The sequence below is a fragment of the Neophocaena asiaeorientalis genome, unplaced genomic scaffold (assembly GCF_003031525.2).
Source record: "Neophocaena asiaeorientalis asiaeorientalis breed wild unplaced genomic scaffold, Neophocaena_asiaeorientalis_V1.1 scaffold46, whole genome shotgun sequence".
Lineage (NCBI taxonomy): Eukaryota > Metazoa > Chordata > Mammalia > Artiodactyla > Phocoenidae > Neophocaena > Neophocaena asiaeorientalis.
The window spans coordinates 1,187,393-1,202,810 of NW_020175393.1; the positions used below are offsets into that span (position 1 = coordinate 1,187,393).

The window sequence follows — 15,418 nt, forward strand, 5'->3', positions numbered from 1 at the left end:
TTGAACCCAGACCTGCAGTGGAAGTGCAGAGTCCTAACCACTGGACTACCAGGGAATTCCCTGAATTCTTTTTTTTTTTTTTTTTTTTTCCCCCTGAATTCTTAAGTTGAGGCCCAGGCAACGCAAAAGCTCAAAGAGATGGTAATACCCAAGCAGGGCTGGGAATCACTTGTTACCATTTTGCAAGGCCCTTAGTTTTTTAAAGGGGAGGAGCCCCTGATTGGGCTTTTCAGCCCACTTAATTGTAGATCTCAGTGAGTGAACTCTTCAACTCCCTTTGAGCTCTGTTCATCTAGAGAAAAGTGATGGGAAAGGATTTGGAAAGTTCAGTAGTACTTAAGAGTTGTGGGTGTGGGATAGGATTTATTAAAAGTCCAAAGGGATAAATGTTGATTTCAAATAGATGTGTGTCAATCTAACACTATATCTCATTTAAATGGGCACTTAAGGTGTGAGATTAGTTTGGGGAGGAGACCAGGCATACAATCTTGGAAGACTGTGGCTGCATCCCCTTCTGTTCACGTCATTTAAGTATTTCAAAATTGTGGTTTGGGAAAATAAAGACTTCAACTCTCAAAAGGTGAGTTTCTGACATTGTACCTGTGGAGGCAATTTAATATTCCCTATAGACTGAACCCAGAACAGTCTAAGTGCTGTAAAAGTAGGTGGCCTGGCTTATTCCCTTGACCGCAGAGCAGGCTGAGACTGGGCAAGAGTGGCTCTGGACCTGGTTTACACCTCCCTCTTTACCACCTCACTAGACAGCTTACAAACGTTCATGGATTTCCTGATGGTAAGTCTGTTGGTGAAGAGTCCTTTCCCTGGTTCCTGACCCTTGAGGTTGCCATTTAGCCCTTTGATTTACTTTTTCCCTTAGTCGAATTTACTGGTCAAAACCTTAGCTCTATCCCATCCTCTCCTTGAGGCATTGTAATAGTTTCAGGAGTCTGATCCCCATTTTGGTTGGAATTATTGTCTTCCAAAGTAACAAGCACAGTCCCCAGCACAACCAGAAGGAACAATTATGGAATCCTACCGTGGGCAGTATTACCTCCCATGCTCTTTCCAGTTCTTGTAAGTATGGGTTCCACTGCCTCTTTTTTTTTTTTTTTTTTGCTACCTCTTGCCATTTGCTCCCCTTTAATGTTTCCATAGTAATCATTTGTTCAGAGTTCCTTTGATTGTTTTATTTTTCAATAAACACCATTGATCTAGACGTCAAACTGCTCAGTCAGGAGGTGTGGCAGTGAAGATAAAGACAAGGCCCTTGCCTTGTCTTTGAATCTTGCTTTATCAGTGCAGTTAGCTCGTGGTGCAGTTACTGGGCTGATTTGCTCTAAGATGAAGGCATGACAGTCTTCCAGATGATTCTTTCTAATTGCACCCAAATGTGTGCACCCCAGTCCAAGCCCTGCCAGCCTTGCTCTTGGATTCTCTCAGCACTATCCTGACTGAAAAGCCCTGCTTCCCTGAGGGGCTCCCAGGATAAGAACCAAAGCTGGTTGGAGTTACTCTCTGAGGCTTGCCAAGAATAACACAGGGGAGGACTCCCTGATCAATGAGAAAAGGACTCCCAGAGAGCCATGAAGGGGACTGGGAATGGTAGATGGAACTGATATATGATGATTCCATGATCTCCGTCTTTGCTTCTTTCCCCTTTCCTGGATCGTCACCCTAGTTCAAACTCTGCAGAATCCCACTAGCAGGTCTTGCTGTCCCCATAGTTTACATTCTGGGAGCAGGAAAAGGGGTGACATTAGACAACAGATCACAGTTTTTAATAAAAATTATAAGTTTTAGCAGTGCAATATGCAAAGATCTGTAAAGAATTTAGGAGGGTTCTGCTCTGAGAGATTTCTGAGAACTGTTCAGTTATATCTGGGAAGGATGAGTAGTGTTTGTGTCAGGGAGGGCAGGAGTGAGCACTGCCAGCAGAAGAAAGTGATCGTTCCCTGGTGGTCTAGTGGTTAGGATTCCGGCCTTCCACTGCCGTGGCCTGGTTCAATAACTGGTCAGGGAACTGAGATCCTGCAAGCCGTGCAGCATGACTCAAAAAAAAGAAAGGCGCGGCGGATGGCGGCCCGAGAGTAGCGCCCGCGCTAAAGAAAAGATGAAAGAGATGTTTAAAATCAATCAGTTCAATTTAATGCCAGGTGAGATGATTGCACTCAACAGATCTTTACCAGATGTTAGGTTAGAAGGGTGTAAAACAAAGGTGTATGCAGATAATCTTCCTACCACAAGTGTGGTGATTGTTTTCCATAATGAGGCTTGGAACACACTTCTGCGAACTGTCCATAGTGTCATTAATCGCTCACCAAGACACATGCTAGAAGAAATTGTTCTTGTAGATGATGCCAGTGAAAGAGACTTTTTGTTTTGTTTTGTTTTGTTTTGTTTTGCGGTACGCGGGCCTCTCACTGTTGTGGCCTCTCCCGTTGTGGAGCACAGGCTCCGGACGTGCAGGCTCAGCGGCCATGGCTCACGGGCCCAGCCGCTCCGCGGCATGTGGGATCTTCCCGAACTGGGGCACGAACCCGTGTCCCCTGCATCGGCAGGCGGACTCTCAACCACTGCACCACCAAGGAAGCCCGAAAGAGACTTTTTGAAAAGACCTCTAGAGAGTTATGTGAAAAAATTAAAAGTACCAGTTCACGTAATTCGAATGGAGCAACGTTCTGGATTGATCAGAGCTAGGTTAAAAGGAGCTGCAGTGTCTAAAGGCCAAGTGATCACCTTTTTAGATGCTCACTATGAATGTACAGTGGGGTGGCTGGAGCCTCTCTTAGCCAGGATCAAACATGACAGGAAGACAGTGGTCTGTCCTATCATTGATGTGATCAGTGATGATACTTTTGAGTACATGGCAGGACCTATGGTGGATTCAACTGGAAGCTCAACTTTCGCTGGTATCCTGTTCCCCAAAGAGAAGTGGACAGAAGGAAAGGTGATTGAACTCTTCCTGTGAGAACACCTACGATGGCGGGAGGCCTTTTTTCAATAGACAGAGATTACTTTCAGGAAATTGGAACATATGACGCTGGAATGGATATTTGGGGAGGAGAAAACCTAGAAATTTCCTTTAGGATTTGGCAGTGTGGAGGAACTTCGGAGATTGTTACTTGCTCACATGTTGGACATGTGTTTCGGAAAGCTACACCCTACACGTTTCCAGGAGGCACAGGGCAGATTATCAATAAAAATAACAGACGACTTGCAGAAGCGTGGATGGATGAATTCAAGAATTTCTTCTATATAATTTCTCCAGGTGTTACAAAGGTAGATTATGGAGATATATCATCAAGACTTGGTCTAAGACACAAACTCCAATGCAGACCTTTCTCTTGGTACCTAGAGAATATTTATCCCGATTCTCAGATTCCACGTCACTATTTCTCTCTGGGAGAGATACGAAATGTGGAAACAAATCAGTGTCTCGATAACATGGCTAGAAAAGAGAATGAAAAAGTTGGAATTTTTAGCTGTCACGGTATGGGAGGTAATCAGGTTTTCTCTTACACTGCCAACAAAGAAATTAGAACAGATGACCTTTGCTTGGATGTCTCCAAACTTAATGGCCCAGTCACAACGCTCACATGCCACCACCTAAAAGGCAACCAACTTTGGGAGTATGATCCGGCGAAACTAACCCTGCAGCATGTGGACAGTAATCAGTGTCTGGATAAAGCCACAGAAGAGGACAGCCAGGTGCCCAGCATTAGAGACTGCAATGGAAGCCGGTCCCAGCAGTGGCTTCTTTGAAATGTAACCCTTCCAGAAATATTCTGAGACCAAATTTACAAAAAAAGAAAAAAATAAGGATTGACTGGGCTACCTCAGCATACATTTCTGCCACATTCTTAAGTAGCAAAAAAGGAAAAGTGCTTTCCTCCTGCAGGATGTAAGGTTTATCAGCCATTAAAACTTAAACTGCTCTCTCTTTCACTAGCTGTGAACCAGCTGTCCTGTCCAAGGACATGAAACTACGTAGTAGCGAGACTGATGTTTACAAGATTAAGAGTCTTTCATCAAGAATCATTGTAAAGCATATTCAGACTGAAACAATCTACGAAATGTGCTTTCCAGAGAGCTGCACCTTTTATGGTTTGCTTGCACATCAGTCATTTCTGCTGAATGTGCTGTTATAATGAAGAGATGTCCAAGATTTTTTTTTCTGATTAGAACTGGTAGCCGGTATATTAAATATTGACATAAAAATAAATGAAAAAGAACTGGAACCAGATTCAGAATCGTGAAAACATTTTTACAACAATTTAAAAAACGATATTAAACAGGGTTTAAAGGAAATTAAAACAGAACTATGAGAAGTACAATTTGTTATAGTATAGCATCAAATTTCTATATAGATTTTATACCTCAGTGGGGGAAAGTAACTGATTCCAATGACATTTCATTCTGTTTCATCTGTGATAGTCATGGATGCTTTTCTTTTCCTTGGGGTGCTGAAATTGAGCTGAAAAAGTGGCTCCTTGAACGTAGTTTTAATTGCTTTCTACAGTTGCTTTTTAAATTTGGTTTGTGGGCTGTTGGAATTGTAATTTTTAATTGCCTTCAAAAAATGGAGATTTAAAATAATGTCTGGTTTCACTGAACAAGTTTGATATCTCAGTTGCTCTTGGGTCAGCTGGCTTATAGACTTTCTCTCACACACAAATTTCTTATTAGATTTTCAACTTCCTAACTTGATTCAACTGATTATGTTTAATACCCAAGATTCATACTACTGTACTACAGATTTGTTTTCACAGCAATAAATCTTCTGTTCTTTGTTTATGATTCCACTCAATAGACGGCCTGCAGAAGTGATTTATTATTTGGGTATTTGGAGATGATACGTTTGATGGTTTCTTGGAAAAAACATTTTTCACTCCATACTCAGATGTGCTTCATTGTCAAGTGCATATTTAGATTAGGTTCTTGAATTGTAATGTTTATCTGCTGCTTTTTTTTTTTTTTTAAATAAAATTTGACTGAAAATGAAAAAAAAAGAAAAAAAAACAGTGATGCTAACTGTCTGAGAGCAGGTGGTGCTGAGACAGCAGAAAAGGATGCGTGCTTCCAGATAAAGCCAGAAAGTTGGGAAAAGCTAGATCAAGGAGGTCACTTAGGCCACAGTAAGAATTTGAATTTTCATCCTGAAGACTTTTAATAGTAGCTCTCATCTATTGAGCACTTACTGTGTACCAAGCAGTGTACTAAAAACACTGGTCCTCATTATGGTCCTTTGAAGTAAGTCTTTTTTCTTTTAATTATTTATTTATTTATTTTTGGCTGCATTGGGTCTTCGTTGCTGCGCACAGGCTTTCTCTAGTTGCGGTGAGCGGGGGCTACTCTTTGTTGCGGTGGGCCGGCTTCTCATTGCGGTGGCTTCTCTTGTACGGAGCACCAGCTCTAGGTGGGCGGGCTTAGTTGCTTCACCGCATATGGCATCTTCCCGGACCAGGGATCAAACCCGTGTCCCCTGCATTGGCAAGCGGATTCTTAACCACTGCGCCACCAGGAAAGTCCCTAAGGTAATTATCTCCATGTAACAGATGAAGACCTGAGGCAGAGAGTGAAGGAATTTGCCCCAAATCGCAACACAGCCAGTGAGTGCTGGAACTGGGATTTGAACCCAGCAATCTGGCTCCAGAAACTGCTACACTAAGAATTCCAGTACTGTGGTCTGGTGGGAAGCTAGGAGACATACCTACTTGGAAGAAATTGCAGTGGGAAGAGTCACACTGGGTTAGCGGGGCATTGAGAATGAATGCAGAGTGACACTTTAGAAAGCATCGGCGGTGGTGGGTCCCAGCAACTGAGCATAGTGGTTTGGAATGGAACTATGAAAAGTTCCATAATGAAAAGACGTGGGTAGATTTGAAAACTATGTAGGAAATAAAATGGATGGGACTATTCTCTGAAAGTTCTTATTTTATCTTCACATACCAAAGGAAGAGCAGAGGGGTGTGTGTGTGTGTGTGTGTGTGTGTGTGTGTGTGTGTGTGTATCCCTCAGAGCTTTCCAGTAGTGGAAGTTTGATGGTTCCTTGACTAAAGGAATGCCACCTGGCTGACTGTCAGGTTTGAATGCAGCCGCCGCGAGGCTCGCCTAAGAAGCAGGAGTGCTAAGGCCCGTGTTAATCGCCACGTAGGGTCTTTGGCGCCACCTGGTGAGCATATTACCAATGACATCCTCCTGAATCTGTTCTAGGTATTTTTGTGCCCACCCTCCCATCTTTTGTTTTTCTTTTTCTTGTCTGCGCTGTGGGGCTTGTGGGATCTTAGTTCCCCTACCAGGGATTGAACCCAAGCCCTCGGCAGTGAAAGCGCAGAGTCCTAATCTCTGGACCACAAGGGAATTGCCCCCATCCTCCGACGTTTAGGTCTTTCTTGCCTTCTTACCTCCAGCTTCAGCTCTTGAAACATGAGCCTTCACTTTTCTGACCCAGAGACCATTATCTCCCTTTACCTCTGTAGCATCCCTGGTTCTTTGATACCCCAGTTCCTAGCGCTCATCCTCTGTAGACAGCCCCTCTTGGTCGGCTTCTCTGGAGTCCCTGCCTCAGCCTTCCATGAGATGTTGTCTGTCATGTTACCGTCCTTGCCCTCTTCTCCTTATTTGCACAGTATTTCTAAGCAATTTCATCCATTCCTCTGGAGGCAACTCCCACTCATAAAATCTATCTCTTGTCTAGTCCTTGCTCCAGAGTTCCAAATCTGTTTTTCAGGGACCTCATTGCAATGTCCCATAGGCTCCTGGCACTCAGTGCATACCCAGAAAAGATCCTATCTTTTCCTCCAAACATTTCCCTCTGTGAGTTATCCGTTTATGTAACAAGCATTCGTACAGAACTCATTAATGTGCCAGACATTTAGAATGCCTTTAAAATTAAGTCCTCATAGGGAATTCCCTGACGGTCCTGTGGTTAGGACACCATGCTTTCACCGCCTTGGGCCCGGGTTCGATCCCTGGTCGCGGAACTAAGATCCCGCAAGCTGTGCTGCACAGCCGAAAAAAAAAAGTAAGTCCTCATAATAATCCTAAGAAGTAGATACCCATCACCATTTCACAGATGAGAAAACTGAGGCTCAGAACCATTCTGTTCTACAGCGGATAAGTAGCAGAATCAGTATTGCTAAGGTATCATTACTTTCCCTGGTGACCTGCCTGCTGGTCTCGCCCTTGCTCTCCGCTTCTCTGCTCAGCCATTGAGCCCTTCTGAGCCTTCTTCTTCTGTCCTTTCAGTGCCCCCACCATCCCGGCTGGACTGTCACAACTCTCTTCTTCCTAGTCTTTTTTTTTTTTTTTTTGCCTTAGCACATGGCATGTAGGATCTTAGTTCCCCAAGCAGGGATCAACCCACGCCGAGTCCTAACCACTGGACTGCTGGGGAATTCCCCTCTTTCTAGTCTTCTAGCCACAGTCCCATTTCCATGGAATCCATCCCCCACACTGTTGCTGCCAGGGAGATCCTTTAGAAAAGAAATCTGGTCATGTTGCTTATTACCTTTAAGGATTGAACTCCTTTGCAAGGCCTCTCTCTAGCCCTTGTCATCTCTATAAGGTTGTATCCATCATCCACCCTTCCTTGAACCCTGTGCTCAACTCGGAGCTGAAGAGAGGCCTTCCCGGATTCTCCCATACTGTTTATTGCCACTGGACCTTGGCCCGTGCTGTTCTCTCTGCCTGAAATATGCTCTTTCCCCCATCAGCAAATCCTACACAATCTCCTACATAGTGTCAACTCCATTATGAAGACCTTTTTTTTTTTTCTTAATTTCTTTCTTTCTTTATTTATTTTTGCCTGCGTTGGGTCTTCGTTGCTGCCCGTGGGCTTTCTCTAGTTGCTGCGAGCGGGGGCTATTCTTCTTTGCCGTGCGCGGGCTTCTCATTGCGATGGCGGAGCACAGGCTCTAGGGTGCACGGGCTTCAGTAGTTCTGGCTCGTGGGCTCTAGAGCCCAGGCTCAGTAGTTGTGGCGCACGGGCTTAATTGCTCCATGGCATGTGGGATCTTCCCGAACCAGGGCTCAAACCAGTGTCCCCTTCATTGGCAGGCAGATTCTTAACCACTGCACCACCAGGGAAGTCCTATCATAGGCACTTTTCATAGTGATCTCTTTAGTCCACAGAACATCCCTATCACATATGTATTGTTCCTATTTTAGAGATGAGGAAATAATAACAATGTGTATAAGATCGTAGAGCTGGTGAGACCGTGTAGTGCTGATTTCAAAATTAATATTCTTTCTTCTATGCCCAGAGTTTCTGGTTATATTATAGATGTGAGCAAAAAAGGACTTCAGAAGTGAAATTTTTGTTAACTCCACCAACCGGAACTGAAGAATAAGGAGATACACACACACACACACACACACACACACACACACACACGGACACACACACGTCTATCTATCATCTATTGATCTATCAACATCTTTTTTTTTTAGTAGATCTTTATTGGAGTATAATTGCCTCACAATACTGTGTTAGTTTCTGTTGCACTACAAAGTGAATCAGCCATATGCATACCTATGTCCTCATATCCCTTCCCTCTTGAGCCTCCCTCCCATCCTCTCTAGGTCATCGCAAAGCACCGAGCCGATCTCCCTGTGCTATGCTTCTGCTTCCCACCAGCCAACTATTTTACATCCGGTAGTGTATATATGTCAATGCTACTCTGACTTCAGCCCAGCTTTGCCCTCCCACCCCATGTCCTCAAGTCCATTTTCTATGTCTACCTCTTTATTCCAGCCCTGCAACTAGGTTCATCAGTACTTTTTTTTTTTTTTAGATTCCATATATATGTGTTACCATATGGTATTTGTTTTTCTTTCTGACTTACTTCACTCTGTATGACAGACTCTAGGTCCATCCACCTCACTACAAATAACTCAATTCCATTTCTTTTTATGGCTGAGTAATATTCCATTGTAGATATGTGCCACATCTTCTTTATCCATTCATCTGTCAGTGGACATTTAAGTTGGTTCCATGTCCAGGCTATTGTAAATAGAGCTGCAATGAACATTGTGGTGCATGTCTCTTTTTGAATTATGGTTTCCTCAGGGTATATTCCCAGTAGTGGGATTGCTGGGTTATATGGTTGTTCCATTTTTAGTTTTTTAAGGAAACTCCATACCGTTTTCCATAGTGGTTGTATCAATTTACATTCCCACCAACAGTGCAAGAGGGTTCCCTTTTCACCACACCCTTTCCAGCATTTATTGTTCCTAGATTTTTTGATAATGATAGAATGATAATGGCCATTCTGACCGGTGTGTGGTGATACCTCATTGTAGTTTTGATTTGCATTTCTCTAATAATTAGTGATATTGAGCATCTTTTCATGTGCCTCTTGGCCTTCTGTATGTCTTCCTTGGTGAAATGTCTATTTAGGTCTTCCACCCATTTTTTAACTGGATTGCTTGTTTTTTTTATATTGAGCTCCACATGCTGTTTGTATATTTTGGAGATTAATCCTTTGTTGCTTCATTTGCAAATATTTTTTCCCATTCTGAGGGTTGTCTTTTTGTCTTGTTTATGGTTTCCTTTTTGTGCAAAAGCTTTGAAGTTTAATTAAGTCCCATTTGTTTATTTTTGTTTTTATTTCCATTACTCTAGGAGGTGGATCAAAAAAGCTCTTGCTGTGGTTTATGTCAAAGAGTGTTTTCCTCTAAGAGTTTTATAGTGTCTGGTCTTACATTTAAGTCTTTAATCCATCTGGAGTTTATTTTTGTGTATGGTATCAGGTGGTGTTCTAATTTCATTCTTTTACATGTAGTTGTCTAGTTTTCCCAGCACCACTTATTGAAGAGGCTGTCTTTTCTACATTGTATGTTCTTGCCTCCTTTGTCATAAATTAGGTGCCCATATGTACGTGGGTTTATCTCTGGGCATTCTATCCTGTACCAGTGTTCTATATTTCTGTTTTTGTGCCAGTACCATACTGTCTTGATTACTGTAGCTTTGTGGCATAGTTTGAAGTCAGGGAGGCTGATTCCCCCAGCTCCATTTTTCTTTCTCAAGATTGCTTTGGTTATTCGGGATCTTTTGTGTTTCCATACGAATTGTAAAATTTTTTGTTCTAATTCTGTGAAGAATGCCATTGGTAGTTTGATAGGGAATGAATCTGTAGATTGCTTTGGGTAGTATACTTATTTTCACAATATTGATTCTTCCAATCCAAGAACATGGTATATTTCTCCATCTGTTTATGTCATCTTTGATTTCTTTCTTCAGTGTTTTATAGTTTTCTGAGTAAAAATCTTTCACCTCCATAGGCAGGTTTATCCCTAGGTATTTTATTCTTTTTGTTGCAGTGGTAAATGGGAGTGTTTCCTTAATTTCTCTTTCTGAGTTTTCATTGTTGGTGTATAGGAATGTCAGAGACTTCTGTGAATTTTGTATCCTGCAACCTTACCAAATTCATTGATTAGTTCTAGTAGTTTTCTGGTGGCATCTTTAGGATTTTCTATGTATAGTATCATGTCATTGGCAAACAGTGACAGTTTTACTTCTTTTCTGATTTGGATTCCTTTTATTTCTTTTTCTTCTCTGATTGCTGTGGCTAAAACTTCCAAAACTATGTTGAATTAGAGTGACGAGAGTGGACATCCTTGTCTTGTTCCTGATCTTAGCGGAAATACTTTCAGTTTTTCACCATTGAGAACGATGTTGGCTGTGGGTTTGTCAAATATGGCCTTTATTATGTTGAGGTATGTTCTCTCTATGCCCATTTTCTGGAGAGTTTTTATCATAAATGGGTGTTGAATTTTGTCAAAAGGTTTTTCTGCATCTATTGAAATGATCATATGGTTTTTATTCCTTAATTTGTTAATGTGGTGTATCACATTGATTGATTTATATTTTTTGTTTTTCCTTTGCTGCTTTTAATATTTTTTCTTTGACTTTAATTTTTGTTAGTTTGATTTATATGTGTCTTGGAGTGTTTTTCCTAAGGTTCACCCTGTATGGGAGTCTCTGTGCTTCCTGGACTTGGGTGACTGTTTCCTTTCCCGTGTTAGGGAAATTTTCAACTATAATCTCTTCAAATATTTTCTCAGACCCTTTCTTTTTCTCTTCTTTTTCTGCGACCCCTATAATTCAAATGTTGGTGCATTTAGTGTTGTCCCAGAGGTCTCTGAGATTGTCTTCAATTCTTCTCATTCTTTTTTCTTTATTCTGCTCCTGAGCAGTTATTTCCACCATTTTGTCTTCCAGCTCATTTATTCATTCTTCGGCCTCAGTTATTTTGTTATTGATTCCTTCTAGTGTATTTTTCATCTCAGTTATTCTGTTGTTCTTCTCTGTTTGTTCTTTAGTTCTTCTAGATCTTTGTTAAACACTTCTTGTATTTTCTCAATCCATGCCTCCATTCTATTTCTGAGATTCTGGATCATTTTTACTATCATTTCTCTGAATTCTTTTTCATGTATATTGTCTATTTCTTCTTCATTTATTTGGTCTTGTAGGTTTTTACCTTGCTCCTTCATCTGTGATATATTTTTTTGCTGTCTCATTTTTTTTTTTTTTATGAGTGGGATTGTGTTCCTGTCTTACTGGTTGTTTGGCCTGAGGCTTCCAACACTGGAGTTTGTAGGCTGTTTCGTAGAGCTGGGTCTTGGTGCTGAGATGAGGAACTCAGCGAGACCTCACTCCGATGAATATTCCCTGTGGTCTGAGGTTCACTGTTAGTCCAGTGCTTGGACTTGGAGCTCCCACCACAGGAGCTTCCGCCCAACCCCAGGCTCATGAACCAAGATCCCGCATGCCACCTGGGGCAGCAAAATAAAAGGGTTGGTGGGGGGAGGCCTTGGCTGTGGAGGGCAGGGCCAAGCAAGGGTGAGGTTTGGGTGGTGGGTGGGGCCAATGCTCAGGACCCACAGGGATGGAAAAGGCCCTAGGGGCTGTGGGGGTGGGGCTTAGGCTCAAGGAACAGAAGGGGCCCAGGCGTGCCCCCCACCCCCGGTCTCAGAGGGCAGGGGACCTCACTTGGGAGCCCAGCAGGCTTCGTGGGCTCGAGTGGGTGGGGCAAACACCCTTCTTTCCTCTCCTCTCCTCCGACCTGGGATGGCCCCTCCTGCCTGCCTCTCCTTATCTTCCCAGCCTTAGGTGCACCAATCCTGTCTGGCCTCCACTTCTCCTCCCCGCTCAGTCCCCCTACATCCTATGTGTTCACTTTGGGGTTCCTCCCACTCCCTGGGTGTCAGAGCCCTCACCAGCAGCCGGCAGGTGCCCTAGTTGTGGGAAGACCCTAACTCTGCGTCTTCCCGCACCTCCATCTTGACTCTGCCTCCTCAACATCTTTTTAAGTGTAGCTTTGCCCAAGATTTCGCCATGCTGTAGAAAAATATTTTTTTTTCACCAAGCCCAACTAAATTGAGCTTAGCTGAAGAAATATTAGGAAGTGTGAAGACACAAAAGGAGAAATGAAACAACCTTGTTCCATCAGTACAAGTGAGGGATTCCCCAATGATGACTTTTGCTGTGTGAAGAGGAACAAAGATGAGTGGTAATTATTCACTTTGAGTGGTATTCACTCAGTAATATCACTGAGTAATATCTGAATGGTGACTATTCATACTTAACCTTCAGGCTTGGCTTAGAGACTGGGACCTTTGTGAAGGAAAAAGGCTGCCAGGGTATAGGTGGTGGATGTGAAGGAGATGGGGCTCTGACCAGCTGGACAGGGTCCACAAGAGGAAAGTTGGGGAGGGGGATATCTCGGCTTGTATTGACTGTGTAAGAAGGAGAGAAAAAGGATGAAAAAATTATAGACCAGGGCTTCCCTGGTGGTGCAGTTGTTAAGAATCCGCTTGCCAAGGCAGGGGACATGGATTCAATCCCTGGTCCAGGAAGGTCCCACATGCCGCAGAACAACTAAGCCCGTGCACCACAACTACTGAGCCTGAGCTCTACAGCCTGTGTGCCGCAACTACTGAAGCCCACGTGCCTAGAGCCCGTGCTCCACAACAAGAGAAGTCATCTCAATTAGAGAAACACGAGCACCACAAGGAAGAGTAGTGCCTGCTCGCTGAAGCTAGAGAAAGCCCGCGAGTAGCAGCAGAGACACAGCCAAAAAATAAATTAAAAATAATAATAATAATAAAAATTACATGAACTTTGTAAGATTTTGGAAATTTTGTATCTTCTCCTTTTTTAAAATATTTTGATTAATCTTCTCTCTTTTCTGATTGGGATTGACAATAAAAATCTCGAACATGGATAAAAGTACCAAATTACAAACCATCTTAATATTTTTACCGTTGAACTTAACTCTTGGTGTTCCTGAGATGACTATAGGCAGTGTGATAGTAACTTTTGACTACAGAACATTTTCTCAAAGGATAAGATATTGAGGAAGCAATTGTAGGGCTTCCAGGATAAAATGAAGCTGTGCTTTGAACCTGGGGATGAAAAGGTTGCTGGAAGAAATGGCCAAATTTTATGTGTGTATTTAATAACCATGTAATGTAACAACAACAACAAAAAAGGCATTACATCATGCTTACTTTATTTTAATTTATAAAAAGAACAAAAGATTAAAATTATTTATATTTAAAGTACAAAATATCTATTACAGAGGAGTAATTATTCAATCAGTAGCATATATCAACTCATGGGTTCAGGAATCCAATGATCTGTCATTTAATTTCCTGCTATTTTCAAAAACAGCACACACACACACTTTATGATGAAATATTATGAAAATTTCAAATGTAAAGAAAAGCTGGAAAAAGCACGAAGAATACTTGTCTACCCATAACATAGATTCAACAACTATCAAGATTTTGCCATATTTGTTGCAACTGTGCACGTGTGTGTGTGTATATCTGCATCCATTTCAAAATAAAGACATCATGGCATTTTCTCTAAATACTTAAAGTTGTCTTGCTACATAACCACAGTACAGTAATCATATTGAAAATAATTTCCAAATATCACTGGTTACCCAGTCTATTTTCCCATTTGTCTCAAAAGTGTCTTTATATCTGTTTTCCCCCAAAGATGTTGCCAAGAATCACCCACTAAATTCGATTGTAATGTCTCTCAAGTCTCTCTTAATCGCCCCCTCCTCCTTTTTTTTAATGTTGTTTTTAAAGAGACCAGGCCAATTTTCTTATAGAATATCTCACATTCTGAATTTGTATGATTATTTCTTCCTGGCTTCATTTGACTTATTCCTCTATCCAATGTATTTTCTATAAACTAGAACTTTGAACAGAAGGCTTGATCAGATTCGGATTAAAGATCTTTTTGACTATAATTCTTCATAGGTGATACTGTGTACTTTTCATCTCATCAAGAAGGATGTGATGACCGTGTTGTTGTCTCATTACTGGTGAAGACAAGTTGGATTGCCGAGCTGAGGCAGTGACAGCCAGATCTCTCTCCTCTGTGAAGATATTTTCTCCCTTTCATCAATAGCAAACAATCTGTAGGCATGATACTTTGGTGTAATGGGACTCTCCTGTTTCCAGTCATCTGTTCTCCTAACATCTAGATGCCTTCCCTGAAACAATTCTCATATTAGGGTTGCAAAATACTGATTTTATCATTCTATTTTTTCCCAGCTGGCCATCATCTGAAAGGAAGACATTTTCTCAACCAGGGAACTATAGAGTTCCTTCTGAAAAGTCAGGATATCTGCTTGTGGTTTTTTTTGTTTGTTTGTTTTGTGTGTGTGTGATTTTTTATTTATTTATTTATTTATGGCTGTGTTGGGCCTTCGTTTCTGTGCGAGGGCTTTCTCTAGTTGTGGCAAGCGGGTGCCACTCTTCATCACGGTGCGCGGGCCTCTCACTATCGCGGCCTCTCTTGTTGCAGAGCACAGGCTCCAGACGCGCGGACTCAGTAGTTGTGGCTCACGGGTCTAGTTGCTCCGCGGCATGTGGGATCTTCCCAGACCAGGGCTCGAACCTGTGTCCCCTGCATGAGCAGGCAGATTCTCAACCACTGCGCCACGAGGGAAGCCCACTTGTTTTGTTTAAGTACCAATTTTCTTTGTTGGAAATAGAATATTACACCCAGTGGTGATAGAAAAGTCTTGTTGTTGCTTGTTTGCTTTATCTTTATTTGATTATTATTAGGGACTCATGCATTTTTATCCAGTCAATGTGTTTAAGTTGATTATAGTAATTTTTTTTAATCCTCAAATTGTCCCAAATTTGGCCAGTGGGAGCCCCTTCAAGGTGGCTGCTCTTATCTTTTGACATGACTCTGGTAGTCTTTGAGCACTTTCTTGTTTTCTGAAACAAGCTTGCTTTGTGTTTTCCCTAGTCTAGACTTGAAATAAGTCACTTCTTTAAGAAACTCCAGTTCCTTTTATTGGGTAATGGTATTAGGAAACCACAATCTGTGCTCTAAGGATGCCCATCACTCCTGAAGGACCATTGCTTCCAGGTTCTTTCATTT

At 42.1% G+C, this 15,418-nt stretch overlaps 1 pseudogene; it reads left to right on the plus strand.

Annotated features, from left to right (window-relative positions):
• The first annotated feature begins 2,883 nt into the window (after positions 1-2,883).
• LOC112413945 (polypeptide N-acetylgalactosaminyltransferase 1 pseudogene) lies at positions 2,884-3,943 on the plus strand (annotated as a pseudogene).
• Positions 3,944-15,418: the final 11,475 nt, after the last annotated feature.